Genomic DNA, 22,081 nt, shown 5'->3' on the forward strand with positions numbered 1-22,081 from the left:
CCTTTACTGCAGTGCTGAGCTGACACACGGACACCAGTTTTTCCTGTCAGTTAGGAGCACTTCAGCACGTTGCTGTGGTGCAGAGGTGTTTATTTGGCCTTAGTTTAGTAGTTAACATAAATTGCAGTCCTTAAAGTAAAAAAGTGTCACTTTGAATTTAAAGAGACAGTAACGTCTTTTGGGTTTAAATTTTTTTATGAGTTAAAGAATTTTATTGTTTAATATTTGGTCAATTGTGAACTATTATGGACCAAGGGGCCTAACAAAATGTTTCTTGCTCCTTGTGTTTTGAAGCTAATGTGGAACTACCAATCCCTTTCTGTCCTACATGTATTGAAAGGACTTTAAATTTCAGGGATAAGATTTTTTTTCTGAGCAAGACTCTTCAAAAGCGGATGCAGTCCGGGAGTCTAATGCATGTATGCCGCAGCTTTTTCTCCAAGCGCCCCAGAGTTTACCACCCACACAAGCAGTGTCCTGCACTTCAACTCTAGCACCTGCTGGAGTTACTTTAAAATACATAGCTTCTCTCCTGTCTTCTACAATTTCTGATGCATTGTCTGCCTTTCCAATGTTGCAGGGCAAACATAAGAGGAAAACCAGACATTCAGTAAGTTCTGACGCCATTGTGGTAATTTCGGAGGTACCCTCCCAAGGACACAAAGAGGAGAGGGTACTGCTGTAGTATCTGAGGGGGAAATCTCAGATTCAGAAAGTGCTTTGCCTCAGACTGATTCGGAGGTTGTAACTTAGATTTAAACTAGAACACATCCGCCTATTGCTTAGAGAGGTTTTGGTTACTTTGGATGACTGTGACTCCACAGTTGTGGTTATCCCTGAGAAGTCTAGTAAATTGAACAGATACTTTTGAGGTTCCTTTCTACTCAGATGTATTTCCAGTTCCAAAGAGAGCTTCAGAGATTATTACTAAGGAATGGGAGAGACCAGGCATTCCTTTTTCTCCTATTTTCAAGAAAATGTTTCCCATAGCTGAATCTGTTAAGGAGGCTTGGCAAACAGTTCCTAAGGTGTAAGGGGCTGTTTCCACCTTAGCTAAGAGAACTACTATCCCCATAGAGGATAGTTGTGCTTTTAAGGACCCTATGGATAAGAAGTTAGAGGGTCTACTTAAGAAGATTTATGTTCACCAGGGTCTGCAATTGCAGTCGGCTACGTGCATTGCTACCGTCACTAGCGCGGCGGCCTATTGGTTTGATGCTCTGTCTGAGGCTCTCAGTACTGAGACTTCCTTGGAAGAGATCCAGGACAGGATAAAAGCTTTGAAGCTTGCCAATGCCTTTATTACGGATGCTTCCCTTCAAATTATTAAACTGGGAGCCAAGATTTCAGGTTTCTCTATTCTAGCTTGCAGAGCTTTATGGTTGAAACCTTGGTCTGCGGATGTGTCTTCAAAGTCTAAGCTTCTGGCTATTCCTTACAAGGTGAAGACCTTGTTTGGACCTGGTCTAACAGAAATTTCTGATATCACGGGAGGTAAGGGTCATCTTCTTATTCAAGATACGAGAAACAAACAGCAAGGACGACAGATTAATTTTCGTTCCTTTCGAAACTTTAAGGGAAATTCTTCCCCTTCCTCCTCTAAGCAGGAAAAATCTAAGCCTGCATGGAGACCGAACCAGTCTTGGGCTAAGGGAAAGCAGTCCAAGAAGCCTGACATTGAATCCAAGACAGCATGAAGGGCATGCCCCCTATCTGGGACCGGATCTTGTAGGGGGCAGACTTTCCTTCGTAACTGGTTTGGGTTCAGGATGTTCAGGATCCCTGGGCAATAGAGATTGTATCCCAGGGATACAAACTAGAGTTCAAGAGTTTTCCTCCCAGAGGCAGGTTTCTACTTTCAAGATTATCTGTAAACCAGACAAAGAGAGAGGTGTTCTTACATTGCGTAAGAGACCTATCTGCCCTGGGAGTGATTGTTCCTGTTCCAGTGCTGGAACAGCGTCAAGGTTTTTATTCCAATCTGTTTGTGGTTCCCAAAAAGGAGGGAACCTTCAGGCCAATTTTATACCTCAAGACTCTAAACAAATTTCTAAGGTTTCCGTCCTTCAAGATGGAAACTATTTGTTCCATTCTTCCCTTAATCAAGGAGGGTCAATTTAGGACAACTGTGGATTTAAAAGACGCGTACCTACATGTTCCGATTCACTGGGAACATCACAGGTTCCAAAGGTTTGCTTTCCAGGACAAGCACTTCCAGTTCGTAGCTCTTCCTTTTGGGCTGGCCACTGCTCCCAGAATTTTCCCAAAGGTTGGTGGTCCTTCGGTCTCGGGGCATTGGGGTGGCACCTTATTTAGACGACATTCTAGTCCAGACGCCATCCTTTCAGCAAGCAAGATCCCACACTGACATAGTGTTATCTTTCTTGAGAACTCACGGGTGGAAGGTAAATTTGGAAAAGAGTTCTCTAGTTTCAGACACAAGGGTCACCTTTTTGGGAACAATAATAGGCTCCCTGTCTATGAAGATTTTTTCTGACAGAGGTCAGGAAATCAAAGATTTTCGATACTTGCCTAGTTCTTCAGTCCACTCCTCGGCCGTCTGTGGCACAGAGTTAATCGGGCTGATGGTGGCGGCAATGGACATCATCCTGTTTGATCGGTTCCATCTCAGACTTCTGCAGTTAAACATGCTCAGGCAATGGAACGGAGATTATGCGGACTTGTCACCTCGAATAACTCTGGACCAGGAGACAAGGAACTCCAATGGTGGTTGTCTCTGGATCATCTTTCCCAGGGAACCTGCTTTCGCAGATCATCTTGGGTGATTGTGACAACAGATGCCAGCCTTCTGGGATGGGGAGCAGTCTGGGGCTCCCTAAAGGCTCAGGGAGTTTGGACTCAGAGTCTGTTCTTCCTATAAACATTCTGGAACTGAGAGCGATCTACAATGCTCGCCTGGCCTGGCCTCAGTTAGCCACGGTCCAGTTTATCAGGTTCCAGTCGGACAACATAACTTCAGTGGCTTACATCAATCATCAGGGAGGAACGAGAAGTTCCTTAGCGATGACAGAAGTAGCCAAAATAATCCGGTGGGCGGAGGCTCCCTCTTGTTACCTGTCGGCGATCCACATCCCAGGGGTAGACAACTGGGAGGCGGATTTCTTGAGCAGGCAGACCTTTCATCCGGGGGAGTGGGAGCTTCATCCGGAAGTGTTCTCCAACCTGATTCTCAGGTGGGGTCAGCCTGAATTGGATCTCATGGCATCTCAACAGAATGCCAAGCTTCCAAGGTACGGGTCGAGGTTCAGGGACCCTCAGGCGGAACTGATAGATGCTCTGGCGGTTCCTTGGAACTTCAGTCTAGCATACCTATTTCCTCCGTTTGTTCTTCTTCCTCGGGTAATTGCTTGAATCAAACAGGAGAGGGCCTCAGAGATTCTCATAGCACCGACCTGGCCTTGCAGGATTTGGTATGCAGATTTGGTGGAGATGACATCTCTGCCGCCTTGGAGATTTACGTTGAGGAAGGACCTTCTGATTCAAGGGCCCTTCCTTTACCCAAATCTAGTTTCTCTGAAGCTGACTGCTTGGAGATTAAACGCTTAATTTTATCCAAGCGGGGGTTTTCTGACTTGGTCATAGAGACCATGATTCAGGCTCGTAAGCCTGTAACTAGAAAGATTTACCATAAGGTTTGGCATAAATATCTCTATTGGTGCGAATCCAAGGGCTAGTTAGGATTCCTAGAATGTTGTCTTTTCTCCAAGAGGGTTTGGAGAAGGGATTATCGACAAGTACCCTAAAAGGTCAAATCTCATTTTGTCAGGCCTTGGTCAGGATCAGGCCTGTGTTCAAGCCAGTTTATCCTCCATGGAGTCTTAATTTAGTTCTCAGAGTCCTTCAAGGGGCTCCGTTTGAGCCCATGCATTCCTTAGATATTAAGTTGTTATCTTGGAAAGTTTTATTTCTTGTTGCTATTTCTTCTGCTCGGAGAGTGTCAGAGCTCTCGGCATTGCAGTATGAGTCTCCTTATCTTACTTTCCATTGCGATAAGGTAGTTTTACGTACTTAACTAGGATTTCTTCCTAAGGTTGTTTCTGATTGGAACATTAATCAGGAGATTGTTGTTCCTTCCTTGTGTCCTAATACTTCTTCTCAGAAGGATAGACTTCTGCACAATTTGGACGTGGTCCGTGCGTTAAAGTTTTACCTTCATGCATCTAAGGACTTTCGTCAGTCTTCTTCTTTGTGGTTTTCTCAGGAAAACGCAAGGGTCAGAAAGCTACGGCTACTTCACTTTCTTTTTGGCTAAGGAGTATCATACGTTTTGCATATAAAACTGCTGGACAACAGCCTCCCGAAAGAGTTACGGCTCATTCCACTAGGGCTGTTGCTTCCTCATGGGCATTCAAAAATTAAGCTTCTGTGGAACAGATTTGCAAGGCTGCAACTTGGTCCTCTTTTCACACTTTTTCAAAGTTCTACAAATTTGACACTTTTGCCTCGGCTGAGGCCGTTTTTGGGAGAAAGGTTCTTCAAGCAGTGGTGCCTTCCGTTTTGGTTTCCTGTCTTGTCCCTCCCATATCATCTGTGTAGTAGTTAAGATGATCCGTGGACTCATTGTGTCTTAAGAAAGAAAAGAAAATTTATGCTTACCTGATTTCTTTTTTGACACAAGTCCACGGCCCGTCCTGTTCTTGTAGACAGGTTGTGGGTTATGTAAACTTCAGACACCTCTGCACCTTGGCTTTTCCTTTCTCTTCCTAACTTCAGTCGAATGACTGGAATGGGAGGGAAGGGAGGAGCTATTTAACAACTTTGCTGTGGTGCTCTTTTCCTCCTCCTCTGCTGTGGTGCTCTTTTCCTCCTCCTGCTGACCAGGAGGTGAATATCCCATTAGTAATTAAGATGATCCGTGGACTCATCGTGTCAAAAAAGAAATAAATGTATCAGGTAAATTTTCTTTTTTACTTTAAAACACAATGGTTCTTGTAAACATGTAAGAAATAGTTTATTTCTGCAGAGGTGTACAACTAGAATATATTAGGTTGTGCAGGTGCTAGCACAAACTAGCAGCATTTCATCTGAGTAATTGGTTGCTAATGGTAATAGATGTTATGAAGAAATGTTAGTAGTTGGCATCATGGTGACTTTTACTATGGTTTGTTTTATACCCGGGATATGGTCCTGACACCACATCTGTCCTTCCAAAAGTTTTTATGTGGCCATCAGCATCCACTAAACAGGAAACCGATTGGGAAACGGGTCCAAACTCCTCATTAGGTCATATTTAGTTTATCCAATTACATTAAATTGTTTAACACTAATTTCCTATATGATGCTCTTTATATAGGAATGAAAGGTAGATTTTTTTTTTTATATTGCTCATCTTCCCAGTTTATTTTAATTGAAATTCAGAATTTAGCTTTACAGTGTTTAGTGGTCGCTGTTATATGTATTTAAAAGTAATTTATACAAGGCTGAAGAAAACCATTGTTTTTTAAGATAATGCCTTTATTTATTTTTTATTTTTTTGGAAGGTAAAATTAGCAAGCAACTTTTACAAGTCTATTGCACAGTTTGTATCCATTCGCTTCAGAGGCTTTTTCAAGGTAAAATCTTGCACTTTTTCTTGCCAGAAGTTTACTGAAATTAATAATAAAAAAATAAAGAAATATTATGATAAATATTCAAAAACTGAAAAATGTATACTTGAGCTGGTACAAAGGAAATAATGCAAGAGAAATGTATAATAACAATAATTATATGGTTGAAAAGGGTATGTTTTTTATTCAGATTTACTACCATTTTCTGGTGATGGATTTGACAATTGTGGTTCTGTGTAAAATTGATATTTTGGGTGAAAAAAATTGTTCTAATATTTTTGTAACAAAAATTTTGTGTAGTATTGTATAAATATATTGAAAAGAATGAGCTAAATGTAATGAACATGTACAGCACAATATTTACTCAACTCTCCTGTGCTTTGTGTTTTTGTTTTTTAGTATAAGAAGTAGAAGCCTTTAATTGATTTATTTTCCCTCACTCACTCTCTCAGTGGTTGTATATCACCTAAGTACTGGAATAGGAAAAAACACTTCCCTGAATTCTGTGCAAAATGCCACCCTTACTTTGTTTCTTCTTGAGTCAGTTCACTTTCTGTGTGTTACAGTCTGAGTCCCTTCTGGAATTAATCTTACAGAAAACACTTTTCAAAATGATTTGATCACGATTTGAGTGCTAACATGTCTAGGATCAGGTTTTTCTGTCAGTTCTTATGTGAACATAATATTGAATGAAGCCTTATCAGCTTGTTGCATGTGATGTGAGTTTGGTGCTTCAGCTTCTTGGATGGTAAGTCAGTCTTTTCAAAAGCTTTCTCATTTCATCAAACATGTTTGATTCCTGAGAACTATTATTGACACAGGTCTGAGCAAAATTTGTCTTGCAGAGCCAAGCACTTGAAGATTCCTTGTGCAAGGGATTGCATGGTGATGTTTGGTTGGATAACAGCCATTTTGGAAGAGTAATATTTCTTTCCTATGGCATGGAGAGTCCACAATGTCATTCCAATTACTAGTGGGATATGCAACTCCTGGCCAGCAGGAGGAGGCAAAGAGCACCCCAGCAAAACTGTTAAGTGTAACTTCCCTTTCCCATAATCCCCAGTCATTCTCTTTGACTTTGTCAATGAAGGATGTGTGAAAATTGTGTCTGAAGATATTTAATCCTTTTATGGGTACTTTTCCCTGCAAGCAAGGATTAGGAGCTATGCTGTGTCCATGTCAATCTCTTTAGTAAGAGTAATGGTGGCTATTAGCAGTTAGAAAGCGGCAAGGTTGTCTTTGCTTTATTTCTAAAATTATTGCTACCCCTTCATAGAATGCCAGGGTTGGTTACTCTGCTCTTTCTTTTTCTTCAGGTCCCTGATAGAGAGTGGAGTGTCTATCACACCTAAGAAGCGGTTCCTGCCCTGCTGCTGGATCCACAGGTAAGTGCATTTGCTTTCTAGGTACTGAAAGACAGCACTTGGGAGGTTAATCCCTCTTATGGATATTAATATGGGACATGTTATAAACCTTAGGGGTTAATACTTGGGCAGTCTGGCAGGCACTAATTTAATGAGACTTTAAGGGGTTAATTTTCCACCTTTTTATTAAGGAGACTGGCTGAAGGGTTATTTAGAGTCTATAGCTCAAAGTGTGAGTTTATTTATTTGAGGCTAATAGTGCATAAAGAGTGTTACGGACCTTCAGTTGCTGTCAACCCTAAAAGTCTACTAAACTTAATGGAGTTTGATTCTCCCTCATCCGTGGATGTTTTTCCTGTTACAGACAAGATGTCTGAAATTATAGCTCAGGAATGGGATAAGCCAGGGGTTCCCTTTACCCCTTCCCCTGTTTTTAAAAAGATGTTTCCTGTTGCTGACTCCATTCGTGACTCATGGTGCACTATGCCTAAAGTAGAAGGAGCTATCTCTACCCTAGCTAAAAGAACCACCATTCCTATAGAGTATAGTTGTTCCTTTAAGGATCCCATGGATAAGAAGCTAGAGGCTATCTTATAGAAGATGTACATCCATCAATGTTTACAGTGGCAACCTGCGGCAAGTATTGCTATGGTTGCAGGAGCAGCATCTTATTGGTGCGATGTCCTGTCTGATCTGATATCAGAAGAGATTACGATAGAGATCATCCAAGATAGGATCAAAACTCTTAAACGGGCCAATACCTTTATCTTCGATGCCAACATGCAGGTAATTAGACTGAGAGCTAAGATGTCTAGCTTCAATGTTCTAGCTCACAGAGCTTTGTGGTTAAAATCTTGGTTGGCTGATGTATCTTCAAAGGCAAAACTTTTTGGCTTTACCTTATAAGGGTAAAACTCCTTTTGTTCTTCATCTTGTGGAAATCATTTCCAAAATTACAGGTGAAAAGGGATCTTTCCTACCTCAGGACAAGTAGAATAGACCTAAGGGTTGACAGAATTCTAATTTTTCGCTCCTTTTGCAGGTGATTGGTCTGATGGTTGCTTCCATGGACATCATTCCTTTTGCTCAGTTACATCTGAAACCTCTGCAACTATGCATGCTCAGTCAGTGTAACGGAGACCATTCAGATTTATTGCAAAGGATAGGTCTAGATTCCCTAACAAGAGACTCTCGTGGTGGATTTCACAGGAAACCTGGCTCCGGGGCACTTGCTTCCTGAGACCTTCCTGGGTGATTGTGACTACGGATGCCAGCTTGTTAGGCTGGGGAGCAGTTTTGGGCTCTCTAAAAGCTCAGGGCCTGTGGACTCAGGAGGAGTCTTCTCTCCCCATAAACATCTTGGAGTTGAGAGCAATCTTCAATGCCTTGGTAGCTTGGCCTAAAATGTCGTTAGTCTGGTTTATCAGATTCTAGTTGGGCAACATCACCTCAGTGGCTTATATCAACCAACAGGGAGGAACTCGGAGTGGACAACTGGGAGTCGAATTTTCTGAGCAGACAGACTTTTCATCCCGAGGGGTAGGCTCTCCTTCTGGAAGTGTACTCTCAGATGACCCTCAAGTGGGGGGGGAGAGGGGTTCCAGAGTTGGTTCTGATGGCATCTTGTCAAAATGCCAAGCTTCCAAAGTATGGTTGAAGGTCAAGAGATCCTCAGGCCACTCTTGATAGATGCTCTAGCGGTTCCTTGGATCTTCTCTCTGGCATACCCGTTTCCTCAGTTTGTATCAATCAGGGGAGAGCATCGGTAATTGTAGTAGATCCTGCATTGCCTCGCAGGATCTGGTTCGTTTATCTGTTAAGGATGTCATCTCTTCCTCTTTGGAGGTTACCTCTGAGGAAGGACCTTCTAATTCCTCCATCCAAACCTGGATTCTCTGAAGCTGACTGCTTGGAGATTGAATGCCTAGTTCTGTCTAGAAGTGGGTTTTCAGAAGCGATCATTGATACTATGCTTCAGACTATCAAACCTGTTACTCGCAAGAATTACCAGAAGGTATTGTGTAAATACCTTTTATTGATGCGAATCTAAGGGTTTCTCCTGGAGCTGGGTGCAGATTCCCCCATTTTTATCTTTTCTTCAGGATGGCCTGGAGAAAGGTTTGTCAGTCTGTACTCTGAAGAGTCACATTTCTGCACTGTCTATTCTTTTGCACAAACGTCCGGCAGATTTGCCAGATGTTCAAGCTTTTGTTCAGGCCTTGGTCAGAATCAGGCCTGTGTTTTAAACCTGTTGCTCCTCCTTGGAGCCTTAATCTTGGAAATTATCTTGGAAGGTTTTGTTTCTTCTTGCTATTTCTTCTGCTCGCAGGGTTTCTGAGCTTTTGGCTCTGCAGTGTGATTCCCTGTCCCTTATTTTTCATGCAGATAAGGTGGTCCTTCGTACTAAGTTGAGTTTTCTCCCTAAGATGGTGTCGGATGGAAACATTAATCAGGGAATTGTTGTTCCTCTTTTTTTGTCCTAATACTTCTTCCCATAAGGAACGTCTTTTGCATAACCTAGATGTTGGGCGTGCTTTAAGATTTTCAAGCAACTAAAGATTTTTCAGCAATCCTTCTGCCCTGTTTGTGATTTTCTCCGGAAAGCTCAAGGGTCAGAAGGCCACTTCTACTACCCTTTCCCTCTGGTAAAAAATTATTATTTGTTTAGCTTATGAGACAGCTGGACAGCAGCCTCCTGAGAGAATTTTGGCTCATTCTACTAGGGCTGTCTCCTCATCTTGGACTTTCAAAAATGGAGCTTTTGTGGAACAGATTTTCAAGGCGGCAACATGGTCCCCTTGTGTTTCTTCTTTTTCCATTTTCCATCGGCTGAATGACTGGGGATTATGGGTAAGGGAAGCTGCGCTAACAGCTCTGCTGGGGTGCTCTTTGCCTCCTCCTGCTGGTCAGGAGTTGAATATACCACTAGTAATTGGAATGACGTTGTGGACTCTCCATACCCGGAAAGAAAGAAATTTATCAGGTAAGCATAAATTTTGTTTTTAAGCTATTGCAGTAAAGCTTCTTGTGCCAGTGGCATCACAATTTCCTAGACTACTTTCAGAGATTTCATCTCTATCATCAGGTTAGGGTCTTCCTCTTTCATGAATCTACCCCTTTAGAAAATGATGGACTTGTAGTTTTGTTCTTATGCTTACCTGCTAAATTAATTTCTTTCATGGTGGTGTCAGTCCACTAGCCATTACTTTTGGGAATTCCACTCCTGGCCCCTATAAGGAGGCCAAGATTCTCAAAACTCAAAGACCCTAAAAAATCCCTCCCACCTCACTGGTAAACTATAAGAAAGGTAGGAAATGACAAGAGCAAGAAAATATTAGCAGGGGAAAAAGAGGTGCACACTAAAAACTGCCACCTGAAGAAATCTATCATTTAAAAATCTTGCAAAACAAATGAGCGGGTCTCGTGGATTCTCAACACCATGAAAGAAAAACTTTCAGGTTAGCATAAATTAGATTTATTTTCATAAAGGTGGTGAGAGTTCACAAGCCATTACTCCTAGGAAACTAATATCAAAGCTGTGGAGTCTGAGTAATAAGGGCAGGAAAAAATATATTTAATTAAATCAACAAATTGAAAGAGCTTGTCCAGGAGGCAAAACTAAGAAACAAAAGTTGATCCCTATGATAGGGATATGAAGAAATACATTCATCAAATCTATTATAGACGCAAACTGCCCTTGTGGAGCAATAGGCAAAATAGTCCATATTGACTCCATCTTGAAATAAGGAACTTTGAGGAACTTTTTAAAAGTCCTTTTAAATCCAGAACTGGCCTTCAAGTCCCCTGCTTCTTGGGAACCATGAAGAAGTTGAAATAAAACCCCTGGCCTTTTTCCAATCTTGGAACTGAGATTATATCTCCAGAAGATTTAAGATCTAAGACTGATTGACTGAAAGAAGGTTCTTGCCTTTACAAAATTCTTCATAATTTGAAACATCTGTATCCCTGGGAAACTATATTCAGAACCCATGGATCTTAACCGATTTAAACCAAACCCCCTGACAAATGTGTAATCTACCTCTTACCAGAAGTTCTGGATTAGAGGCTTTGCCTTCATGCTGACTTAATAGAGAAGAAAGGTTTCTTAGACTGTTTTAGACTTGTTCCAATTTTAATATGGCTTCCAGGAAAATATGGAAGAGTCTTGTTTCTGAATGGAAGATGAGTAGTATAGGTTCTTAGATTGAAGAAAGGAATGAAAATGATTAGAAGTCCTTATTTCACCCTTAGATGACTTGTCCTGAGAGAGGAAAAACTTCTTTACCTCCTGTCAAAGTAGAAAAATAGTATGCAGACCAAGCCCAAACAAAAGTATTCCCTGAAATAGAAGGGACAAAAACCTAGACTTAGAAACCATGTTTTAGCATAAATCAGCAACCTTAGCTGGATTTGAACTCTCAACCTTCAGGTTTCTAGGCAGCTGTGTTGCCCACTGGACCACAAGGGACTGCCGCTCCCTCCTTTTCAGGGCTGCTAATCTCCTTATTTTGGCATTAATCTTAATAATCTCAAAAACAGCACCACAAATAAAAGCAATAGCTGACCTTAAAAGTCTAAACTGATTCCAATACTCTGCACCAGCAGATTCATTATTAAACTGCTTAGATTAGTTATCTCACCAAAAGTAAAAACAAGCAATACTATATGCTTGCCTATAAGGGAAGCCTGTGCTTCCTATCTATAGGGTTTTAAAAAATAAGTACTATCCTTGAGAGGAATAGTGGAACTTTTTAGCCGAAGTAGAAATAGTCCCATCTACCTAGGGATAAAAGGAAACGTCCTTTTAAAGTTATAATTAAAGGACGAGTAAACACAGTAGATTTGCATAATCAACAAATGCAAGACAACAAGACAATACAATAGCATTTACTCTGAATTTCAAATGAGTAGTAGATTATTTTCTAACAAAATTCAAAGTTATGTATATTTCCACTCCCCCTGTACCATGTGATTGCAATCAGCCAATCACAAATGCATATACATATAGTCTGAATTCTTGCACATGCTCAGTAGGAACTGGTGAAAAAGTGTAAATATAAAAGACACTGCACATTTTTTTTAATGGAAGTAAATTGGAAAGTTGTTTAAAATTACATGTTGTATCTGAATCATGACAATTTAAAAGGGAAACAATACCACTCTTAAGAGAATATTGCAGAGATAGCATCAGGAACTGGAAATAAAACTCTGGTGACTTAGCAGGAGGTTTTAAAAAACAAAACCAACTGCATAACAGATTTTACCTTGCCATCCTTGTTCAGGTAAAACAGAAAAATAAAGTATGATTCTGTATCTTGATCAGAGACAGACTCCTAATCATCTGAAAATGCCCCACCCTCTGAGGACAAATCAGACAAACCAGCGTCTGAAACATGCAGTTTAACAGATTTCAATCTATTTAAATTAGATTAGCTAAATGAGGGATTAACAGAAACTGACCTTTTAGGCTTACTTGGAGGAGGCATAGCTGCTAAGATTTTAGGTATAGTAAAACATACAAAAAAAAATTTAATCCTGGAACGTAAGCGTACACTTTTTTTTTTTAAATCCTGTAGCGTAAACTGAAGAAGCAAAAACAGCATTAGTCTGATGATCCATACAAGAATTGCAAAGCTCAGCAGGGGGCATAATATCAATAATCTTTAAAAAAAAATAAAACCATTAATATGAGTAGGAAACTGTATAGTGGATCTTGCTTCTAAGGAACGATCATTTTAAAGTAGTGGGGACAGAACTAGAATGATACAGGTCTAGTCTGAAAACCACAGAAAATACAAACAATGTGGTAGACAAATGATATTAAAGGATTTACATAAGAAATCCTAATTAACTAAAATATGCAGGTAAATACATAAGCTTAGAACCTAACACCCCAATAATGACCCTCTTGACAGTATTAAAAATCTTACCCCCTCCACCAGAAAAAAGTCATAGCAAATAAAGGAGCGTTATGCGTCCATAAAGCGATAAAAACCAACTAACCCAACACAGCATTATAGCGCACAACGATTATAGATATTAGGCCCCCTGCTGAGTTTTGCAAATTTTGTATGGATCACAGCACAGACTGAAAAACCACCTAACAGCTAAGGCACGCTAACTGCAGTCCAAAAATCCCTAGTGGCCAGGAGTATGGCTTGTGGACTTTAGGGAGGCTTGTTCCGAGTATGGAACATCAGAGGTTATTTGCAATGATTTTGCTCTCTGGGTGTTCTTCTCTTCTTCATTTATTCCCTGTGGGGCTGATTTCTTTCATGTAATTAGCAAGAGTCCATGAGCTAGTGACATATTGGATATACATTCCTACCAGGAGGGGCAAAGTTTCCCAAACCTTAAAATGCCTACAAATACACCCCTCACCACACCCACAATTCAGTTTTACAAACTTTGCCTCCTATGGAGGTGGTGAAGTAAGTTTGTCCTAGATTTCTACGTTGATATGCGCTTCGCAGCAGGCTGAAGCCCGGTTTTCCTCTGAGTGCAGTGAATGTCAGGGATGTGAATAGAGTATTGCCTATTTTGAATACCATGATCTTCCTCTAGGGGATCTATTTCATAGGTTCTCTGTTATCGGTCGTAGAGATTTCTTCTCCTACCTCCCTTTTCAGATCGACGATATACTCTTATATACCATTACCTCTACTGATTCTCGTTTCAGTACTGGTTTGGCTATCTACTTTATGTAGATGAGTGTCTTTGGATAAGTAAGTCTTATCTTTTATTTATGACACTCTCAGCTATGGTTTGGCACTTTATATGTAAAGTTCTAAATATATGTTTTATACTTATATTTGCCATGATTCAGGTCAATCAGTTTATTTTCCTTCTTTCAGACTGTCAGTTTAATTTTTTTGGGAAAATGCATATGAATTAAAATATTTTCTTGCCTAAAATTTTCAATTGACTTTTTTCCTTTAAATTGCGGGCTGTTAGGCTCGCGGGTGCAAAAAATGCTAGAATTTATTGCGTCATTTTTGGCGCAAGACTTTTTTGGCGCGAGATTGACGTTTGTCTGACGTCAATGACGTCATTTCCGGGATTGTAGTTGGGTCATTTTTGGCTCTCGTGTTTGTTGCAGACGTTTTTGGCGCCAAAAAATATGTGGGCGTCATTCTTGGCGCCAGATTTTTAACATTATTTAAGTCTCATTTTTTAGTTGCTTCTGGTTTCTAGAGGCCTGTTCTGTTTGCATTTTTTTCCCCATTCCTGAAACTGTCATTTAAGGAATTTGATAATTTTGCTTTATATGTTGTTTTTTCTATTACATATTGCAAGATATTCCAAAAACTGTTCCTGTATCAGAAAATACTGAGGGATTCCTGATGACTGATATCAGTCCTACCAAAGCTAAGTTAATTTATTTTTATGTTATGAATGTTTATCTTTAGCTATGGTTTGTAATAAGTTTTTATGATAAACTTTTACATGCAGAGTCCATTAGTATTTATGCATTTTCTATTGCTATTCTTTTTACATCTAATGTACAAGATATACTTAGGAATTTATAAGAATATTTTTCTGATTCTATTCTAAAGGCTTTGTCTGCCATCCCGCCTTCTAATAAAATTTTTAGGTCTTTTTTTAAACTTCTCATTTAGTTGATGAAGTTTCAAATGACCAACAACATACTGAATTATCCTTCTCTGATGGTGTTTTTTCTCATTCAGAATATTCTTCATCAGATATTGACGGTAACAAATCTACTTTTTTATTTTTAAATAGAGTACATTCGTTCTTTGTTGAAAAGGTGTTGATTATTTTGGATATTGAAGTAACTAGTTCTTTTGATTTTAAGACTAGCTAACATTTAAATTCTGCTTATTAACCTTCTGTGGTTTCTTCAGTTTTTTTCCAGTTCCTGATACTAGGGAATGGAATAGGCCGGGAATTTCTTTTATTTCTTCTTTAAGGTTTTTAAATTGTATCCTTTGCCGGCAGTTAGTTTTAAGTTTTGAGGAAAGATCCCCATAGTTAATGGGGCTATTTCTACTCTTGCTAAACATACTACTATTCCTATAGCAAATAGTATTTTTTTTTCCCCTTCAGATGGGAAACTTGTATCTTATTTAAGGAATATTATTTATTTTCAGGTACTTTTCTTAGACCTGTAATTTATTTGGCTGATGTTGCAACTGCTTCAACTTTCTGGTTGGATACTTTAGTGCAACAAGTATCAGATTATGATTTGTTTAGCATTGTTAAAGGGATACTAACCTCAATTTTTTTCTTTCATGATTCAGATAGAGCATGCAATTTTAAGTAACTTTCTAATTTACTCCTATTATCAATTTTTCTTTGTTCTCATGTTATCTTGATTTGAAAAAGCAGTAATGAAAGGTTAGGAGCCAGACAATTTTTAGTTCAGCACCTGGGTAGCGCTTGCTAATTGGTTTGCTACATTTAGCCACAAATCAGCAAGTTCTACCCAGATGCTGAACAAAAAATGGGCTGGCTCTAAAGCTTACAGTACTGCTTTTTCAAATCAAGATAGCATGAGAACAAAGAAAAATTGATAATAGGAGTAAATTTGAAAGTTGCTTAAAATCTCATGCTCTATCTGAATCATGAAAGAAAAAAAATGAGTTTAGTATCCCTTTAAGTTGATCAACATGCTAATAATTTCATTTGTGTCGTCATTTTTTTGATATTTTCGCAAATGAGGTTTAATCTATGTCTTTAGCTTTTTTAGCTAGAAGAACTTTGTGACTTCAATCTTGGAATGCTAATTTGATTTCTAAATTCCATATTTCTTTTTTTCCAAGGCAATCAATTATTTGGTTCACAATTGGATTCAATTCTTTTACTGTTACTCTGGGCTTCAAGATTGAGTTCTAAGACTAAATCTTAAGCTTATATTAGTTTTTGTTCTTACTAAGGAACGGAATCCTAATTCTTCCCCAAGTAACATGTTTATAATTGGAAGTTTTCTTCATTCAATTTAAGCCATTTAAAAGATCAAAGTCAGCTCCCCAAATTTGCATGTAGGTGCGGTTCTTATTCCAGCTTAGCTGGTAAGGGGCAGGTTAAGACTTTTTTAAAATTTGTTTGGTTCAATTCGGTCCAAACTTCTTAGATTTGGGTACAGAATAGGATTCAGAGTAAAACCGCCTGTGAGAAGTCTTTTTTTTTTTCTCTTACATATTCCAGCTATTCTAGTAAGGCTCACACTTTCCTGAAGTGTGTTTCAGACCTATATGTATTGGGTACTTGTGAAGCGCGGCTGGTCACCCGTTGGGGCTCAAGGCGCTGCTCAGACCTGGAGTTTTCTGGGGTTTTTATACCAGTTCCATTTTAGGAACAGGGTTTGGGGGTTTTATTCAAAACTATTCGTTGTCCCAAAGATAGAAAATCTTTTTGAATTGTCATATAAGTGTACCATCTTTTAGAATGGTGTTTATATGGTCTATTCTGCTTTTTGGTCAGTGAGGGCATTATTTGTTTACAATAGATACAATAAATGCATATCTTCATTTTCTGTTTTCATTCAGATTATTTTCATTTTCTGAGATTTTCTTTTTTTGACAAGCATTACCAATTTGTTGCTTTTCCTACTGGTCTAGCGACAGCTCTAAGAATCTTTTCAAGGTTCTCAGTGTTTCCTTATTTGGATGGTATTGTGGTACTGGCTCAGTCTTTTCATTCTGTGGAATCTCATACGATTCAACTTTGTTGTTTCTTCAAGAAATGGTTAGAGGATCTTTTTATCAAAAGCTCCTTGATTCCTCAGACAAGGGTCACCTTTTTTAGGTTTCCAGATAGATTGTGTCAATGTCTTTGTCTCTAACAGTCAAGTGACAATTTTATTGGGTTCCGTTTGTCGGAACCTTCAGTCTCTATTATTTCCTTCAGTTGCTATATGCATGGAAGTTTTAGGTCTCATGGCTGCAGCATTGGATTCGATTCCCTTTGCTCTTTTTTATAGGAAACCGTTCAAGTTTTTTATGCTGAATTAATGGTGCAGGGATTTTAGGATATCACTTTTTATATCTTTGAATCCCAATGTTCAACTATCTTTGACTTGGTGGTTAGATCACCATCATATAGTTCTACGGGTCTCTTCGGTTCATTCAAGCTGGACCATGATCACTACAGATGTGAATCTTTTAGGTTGGGAGGCTGTCTGGGGATCTCTGTCAGCACAAGGGGTTTGGAAATCTCAGGAGGCGAGATTACCATTTGATATTTTGGAACTCCGTGCATTTCTCAGAGTTCTTCAGTTTTGGCTTCTTCTTGAAGAAAGAGACGTTTATTGTTTTTCAGACAGACAATGTCACAACTGTGGCGTATGTCAATCATCAGGGTGGGACCTCAGTCCTTAGGCTGTGAAAGAAGTATCTCGGATACTTGCTTGGGCTAAATCCAGCTCCTCTCTAATTTCTGCGGTTCATTTCCCAGGTATAGACAATTGGGAAGCGGATTATCTCTGTCAATCAAGCTTTACATCCGGGAGAATGGTCTCTTTACCCAGATGTGTTTTTTTTCAAATTGTTCAGATGTGAAGGCTTCCAGAAATAGATCTGATGGCATCTCATCTAAACAAGGAACCTCCCAGGGGCCTATACAGGTCTGGGGATCCTCAGACGGAAACAGTGTATGTATTGACACTTCCTTGGAGTTATCAATCTGCCTATATTTTTTAGCCTCTGGTTCTTCTTTTTAGAGTGATTTTCAAAATCATCAGAGAGCAATCTTTTGTGTTGCTGGTGGCTCCAGCATGGCCGCACAGGTTTTGGTATATGGTTCTTGTTCGGATGTCCAGTTGCCAATCTTGGTCACTTCCATTAAGGCCAGACCTTATATCTTAACATTCGTTTTTTCCATCAGGAATTCAAATGATTAATTTGATGGTATGGAAATTTAACGCTTAGTACTTAGTCATAGAAGTTTCTCTGACTCGGTGATTAATACTATGTTGCAGGCTCGTAAATCTGTGTCTAGTAAGATTTATTTTCGAGTTTGGAAGATTTACATCTCATGATGCTTTTATAAATTCTCTTGGCATTCTTTTAGAATTCCTAGGATTTTATAGTTTCTTCAGGATGGTTTGGATAAGGGTTTTTGTCTGCAAGTTCCTTGAAAGGACAAATCTCTGCTTTTTCTGTGCTGTTTTCACAGAAAGATTTGCTAATCTTTCTGTTATTCATTGTTTTGTTCAGGCTTTGGGTCGTCTCAAGCCTGCCATTAAGCCAATTTCTCCTCCTTGGAGTCTTAATTTGGTTCTGAGGGCTTTACAGGCTCTTCCGTTTGAGCATATGCTTTCTTTGGACATTAAAATTACTTTCATGGAAAGTATTTTTCCTTTTAGACATCTCTTCAGCTAGAACAGTTTTTGAATTATCTGCTCTTTCTTGTGAGTCTCCTTTTTCTGATTTTTCATCAGGATAAGGTGGTTTTGCTGTCCTCATTTAAATTTTTACCTAAAGTTGTGAATTCTAACAACATTAGTAGAGGAATTATTGACCCTTCCTTGTGTCCTAATCCTAAGAATTCTTTGGAAAGATTCTTACATTCTTTGGATGTGGTAAGAGTTTTGAAATATTATGTTGAAGCTACTCAGATTTCAGAAAGACTTCTAGTCTATTTATTATCTTTTCTGGTTTTAGGAAAGATCAGAAGGCTTCTGCCATTTCTTTGGCATCTTGGTTAAAGCTTTTGATTCATCATGCTTATTTGGAGTCGGGTTAATCCCCGCCTCAGAGGATTACGGCTCATTCTACTAGGTCAGTTTCTACTTCCTGGGCTTTTAAGAATGAAGCTTCTGTTGATCAGATTTGGAAAGCAACGACTTGGTCTTCTTTGCATACTTTTACTAAATTCTACCATTTTGATGTTTTCTCTTCTTCAGAAGCAGTTTTTGGTAGAATAGTACTTCAGGCAGCTGTTTCAGTTTGATTCTTCTGCTTATAATTTCAGTTTTTTTCATTATAAAAATTGAAACTTTTGATTTGGGTTGTGGATTAATTTTTCAACGGAATTGGCTGTCTTTATTTTATCCCTCCCTCTCTAGTGACGCTTGCGTGGAAGTTCCACATCTTGGGTATCTGCTATCCCATACGTCACTAGCTCATGGACTCTTGCTAATTACATGACAGAAAACATAATTTATGTAAGAACTTACCTGATAAATTAATTTCTTTCATATTAGCAAGAGTCCATGAGGCCTACCCTTTTTGTGGTAGTTATGTTTTTTTTTGTATAAAGCACAATTATTCCAATTCCTTTTTTTTTATGCTTTCGCTCCTTTCTTATCACCCCACTTCTTGGCTATTCGTTAAACTGAATTGTGGGTGTGGTGAGGGGTGTATTTATAGGCATTTTAAAGTTTGGGAAACTTTGCCCCTCCTGGTAGGAATGTATATCCCATACGTCACTAGCTCATGGACTCTTGCTAATATGAAAGAAATGAATTTATCAGGCAAGTTCTTACATAAATTATGTTTTTTATACCAGGAGCAGCGGGCAAGGAGCTTAGCTTTATTTATTTTTTATATAATTTCCCTACCCTGTTAAGGGTGTGTGGCACCTGTACTGTTGTGGGAAGGTTTTTTTCATATATTTAAAAACATTTCCAAATCTTAAGGTTCTCAAAACTTGTTAGGAATTAAAAATCAAGCGGTTTGTTTTGAGCTAATCCTAAATTCGCCTCTTTTTTTTTTTTTTTTTTTTTTGCAGTACTTTATTGTGAGCCACCCAGAATACTGACAAATTGGTAAAAAAATATACAAAGATTTTCCATATATTTGGATATTGAAGGTCCAAAAACTTAGGAGCCAGAACTAGAATTTTAGAAGTCCTATATCTGACTCCTGGGACTTGTCAGACCCTGATTTAATTGTTTTTACTTTGTGGATTTGTTTAAAGGGACACTTAATTCAAAATTAAACTTTCATTATTCAGATAGAGCAAGTAATTTTAAACAACTTTCCAATTTACTTCCATAAAAAAGTGCAGTCTTTTTATATTTAAACTTTTTGAGTCACCAACTCCTACTGAGCATGTGCAATAATTCACAGAATATACGTATATGCATTTGTGATTGGCTGATGGCTGTCACATGGTACAGGGGGAGTGGAAATAGACATAACTTTTAAAATTGTCAGAAAAAAAAATCTACTGCTCATTTGAAGTTTAGACTAAGTGCTATTGCATTGTCTTGTTATCATGCATTTGTTGATTGGTCCTTTAAGACTTGTATTTTTTTAATGAATTGGAGTTTGTCTAAACCGGAGAGTGATCTTGGCCCTTTACATATCTCATCTCTAGAACAGGGAAGCAGATTTATTGGTCACCAGATAACTCATCAAGGAGAATGTGCTCTTTATATTTTTTCAGATATTTTCCACTTGTGAGGAAGTTCAGAAAAGGGCTTATAGTGTAAAAACTGCAAGGTAAACAGATACAGCACAGGAAGTAGGTATCATTGAGCATTTGAAATATGCCAGTCCAAACCTCCAGAGGAATGAGATTGTGCTTTTGTTCCTTTCACTTTGTTTAATTTAGTGCTTTTGAAGATCAAGTGATCCAGAGAAAACCATTTCACCTAGATGAATCTATTTTAATTGGGTTTTTTTTGGGAATAATTACTGTTTAAATTTTCAGTGCCTTAATCTTCTGGCACAAGATCCATTTAAAATGTTAAATCCTGTATTTTATAGAGTAAACTAGTTTCTAGCTTGGTGATTTCTCCTCTTTCTAGGACTCCAAACCTGTTGCTGCTAAGTCTTACTACATTTTAGCTACTTTATTCAAACTGGTGAAGATAGCCAACTGATCTTTGTTTGCTAAAGTTAATGTTTTTCTCATTTCATTTTTGTTTAATTGGAAGCTTGATCCTTTTTCTTTCATGTAATTAGCAAGAGTCTATGAGCTAGTGACGTATGGGATATACATTCCTACCAGGAGGGGCAAAGTTTCCCAAACCTCAAAATGCCTATAAATACACCCCTCACCACACCCACAATTCAGTTTTACAAACTTTGCCTCCGATGGAGGTGGTGAAGTAAGTTTGTGCTAGATTCTACGTTGATATGCGCTCCGCAGCAAGTTGGAGCCCGGTTTTCCTCTCAGCGTGCAGTGAATGTCAGAGGGATGTGAGGAGAGTATTGCCTATTTGAATGCAGTGATCTCCTTCTACGGGGTCTATTTCATAGGTTCTCTGTTGTCGGTCGTAGAGATTCATCTCTTACCTCCCTTTTCAGATCGACGATATACTCTTATTTATATACCATTACCTCTGCTGATTCTCGTTTCAGTACTGGTTTGGCTTTCTACAAACATGTAGATGAGTGTCCTGGGGTAAGTAAATCTTATTTTCTGTGACACTCTAAGCTATGGTTGGGCACTTTGTTTATAAAGTTCTAAATATATGTATTCAAACATTTATTTGCCTTGACTCAGAATGTTCAACTTTCCTTATTTTTCAGACAGTCAGTTTCATATTTGGGATAATGCATTTGATTTAATCATTTTTTCTTACCTTCAAAAATTTGACTTTTTTCCCTGTGGGCTGTTAGGCTCGCGGGGGCTGAAAATGCTTCATTTTATTGCGTCATTCTTGGCGCGGACTTTTTTGGCGCAAAAAATTATTTTCCGTTTCCGGCGTCATACGTGTCGCCGGAAGTTGCGTCATTTTTTTGACGTTATTTTGCGCCAAAAATGTTGGCGTTCCGGATGTGGCGTCATTTTTGGCGCCAAAAAGCATTTAGGCGCCAAAAAGCATTAGGGCGTCTTATTTGGCGCTAAAAAATATGGGCGTCGTTTTTGTCTCCACATTATTTAAGTCTCATTTTTCATTGCTTCTGGTTGCTAGAAGCTTGTTCTTTGGCATTTTTTCCCATTCCTGAAACTGTCATTTAAGGAATTTGATCAATTTTGCTTTATATGTTGTTGTTTTTTCTCTTACATATTGCAAGATGTCTCACGTTGCATCTGAGTCAGAAGATACTACAGGAAAATCGCTGTCTAGTGCTGGATCTACCAAAGCTAAGTGTATCTGCTGTAAACTTTTGGTAGCTATTCCTCCAGCTGTTGTTTGTATTGATTGTCATGACAAACTTGTTAAAGCAGATAATATTTCCTTTAGTAAAGTACCATTGCCTGTTGCAGTTCCTTCAACATCTAAGGTGCAGA

At 38.8% G+C, this 22,081-nt stretch overlaps 1 protein-coding gene across 12 annotated transcripts in view; it reads left to right on the forward strand.

Annotated features, from left to right (window-relative positions):
- Positions 1-22,081, forward strand: part of ABI1 (abl interactor 1) — a 348,244-nt gene that overhangs the window by 283,249 nt on the left and 42,914 nt on the right. The window lies entirely within an intron of this gene.

The sequence above is a fragment of the Bombina bombina genome, chromosome 5 (assembly GCF_027579735.1).
Source record: "Bombina bombina isolate aBomBom1 chromosome 5, aBomBom1.pri, whole genome shotgun sequence".
NCBI classification, from domain to species: Eukaryota; Metazoa; Chordata; class Amphibia; order Anura; family Bombinatoridae; genus Bombina; species Bombina bombina.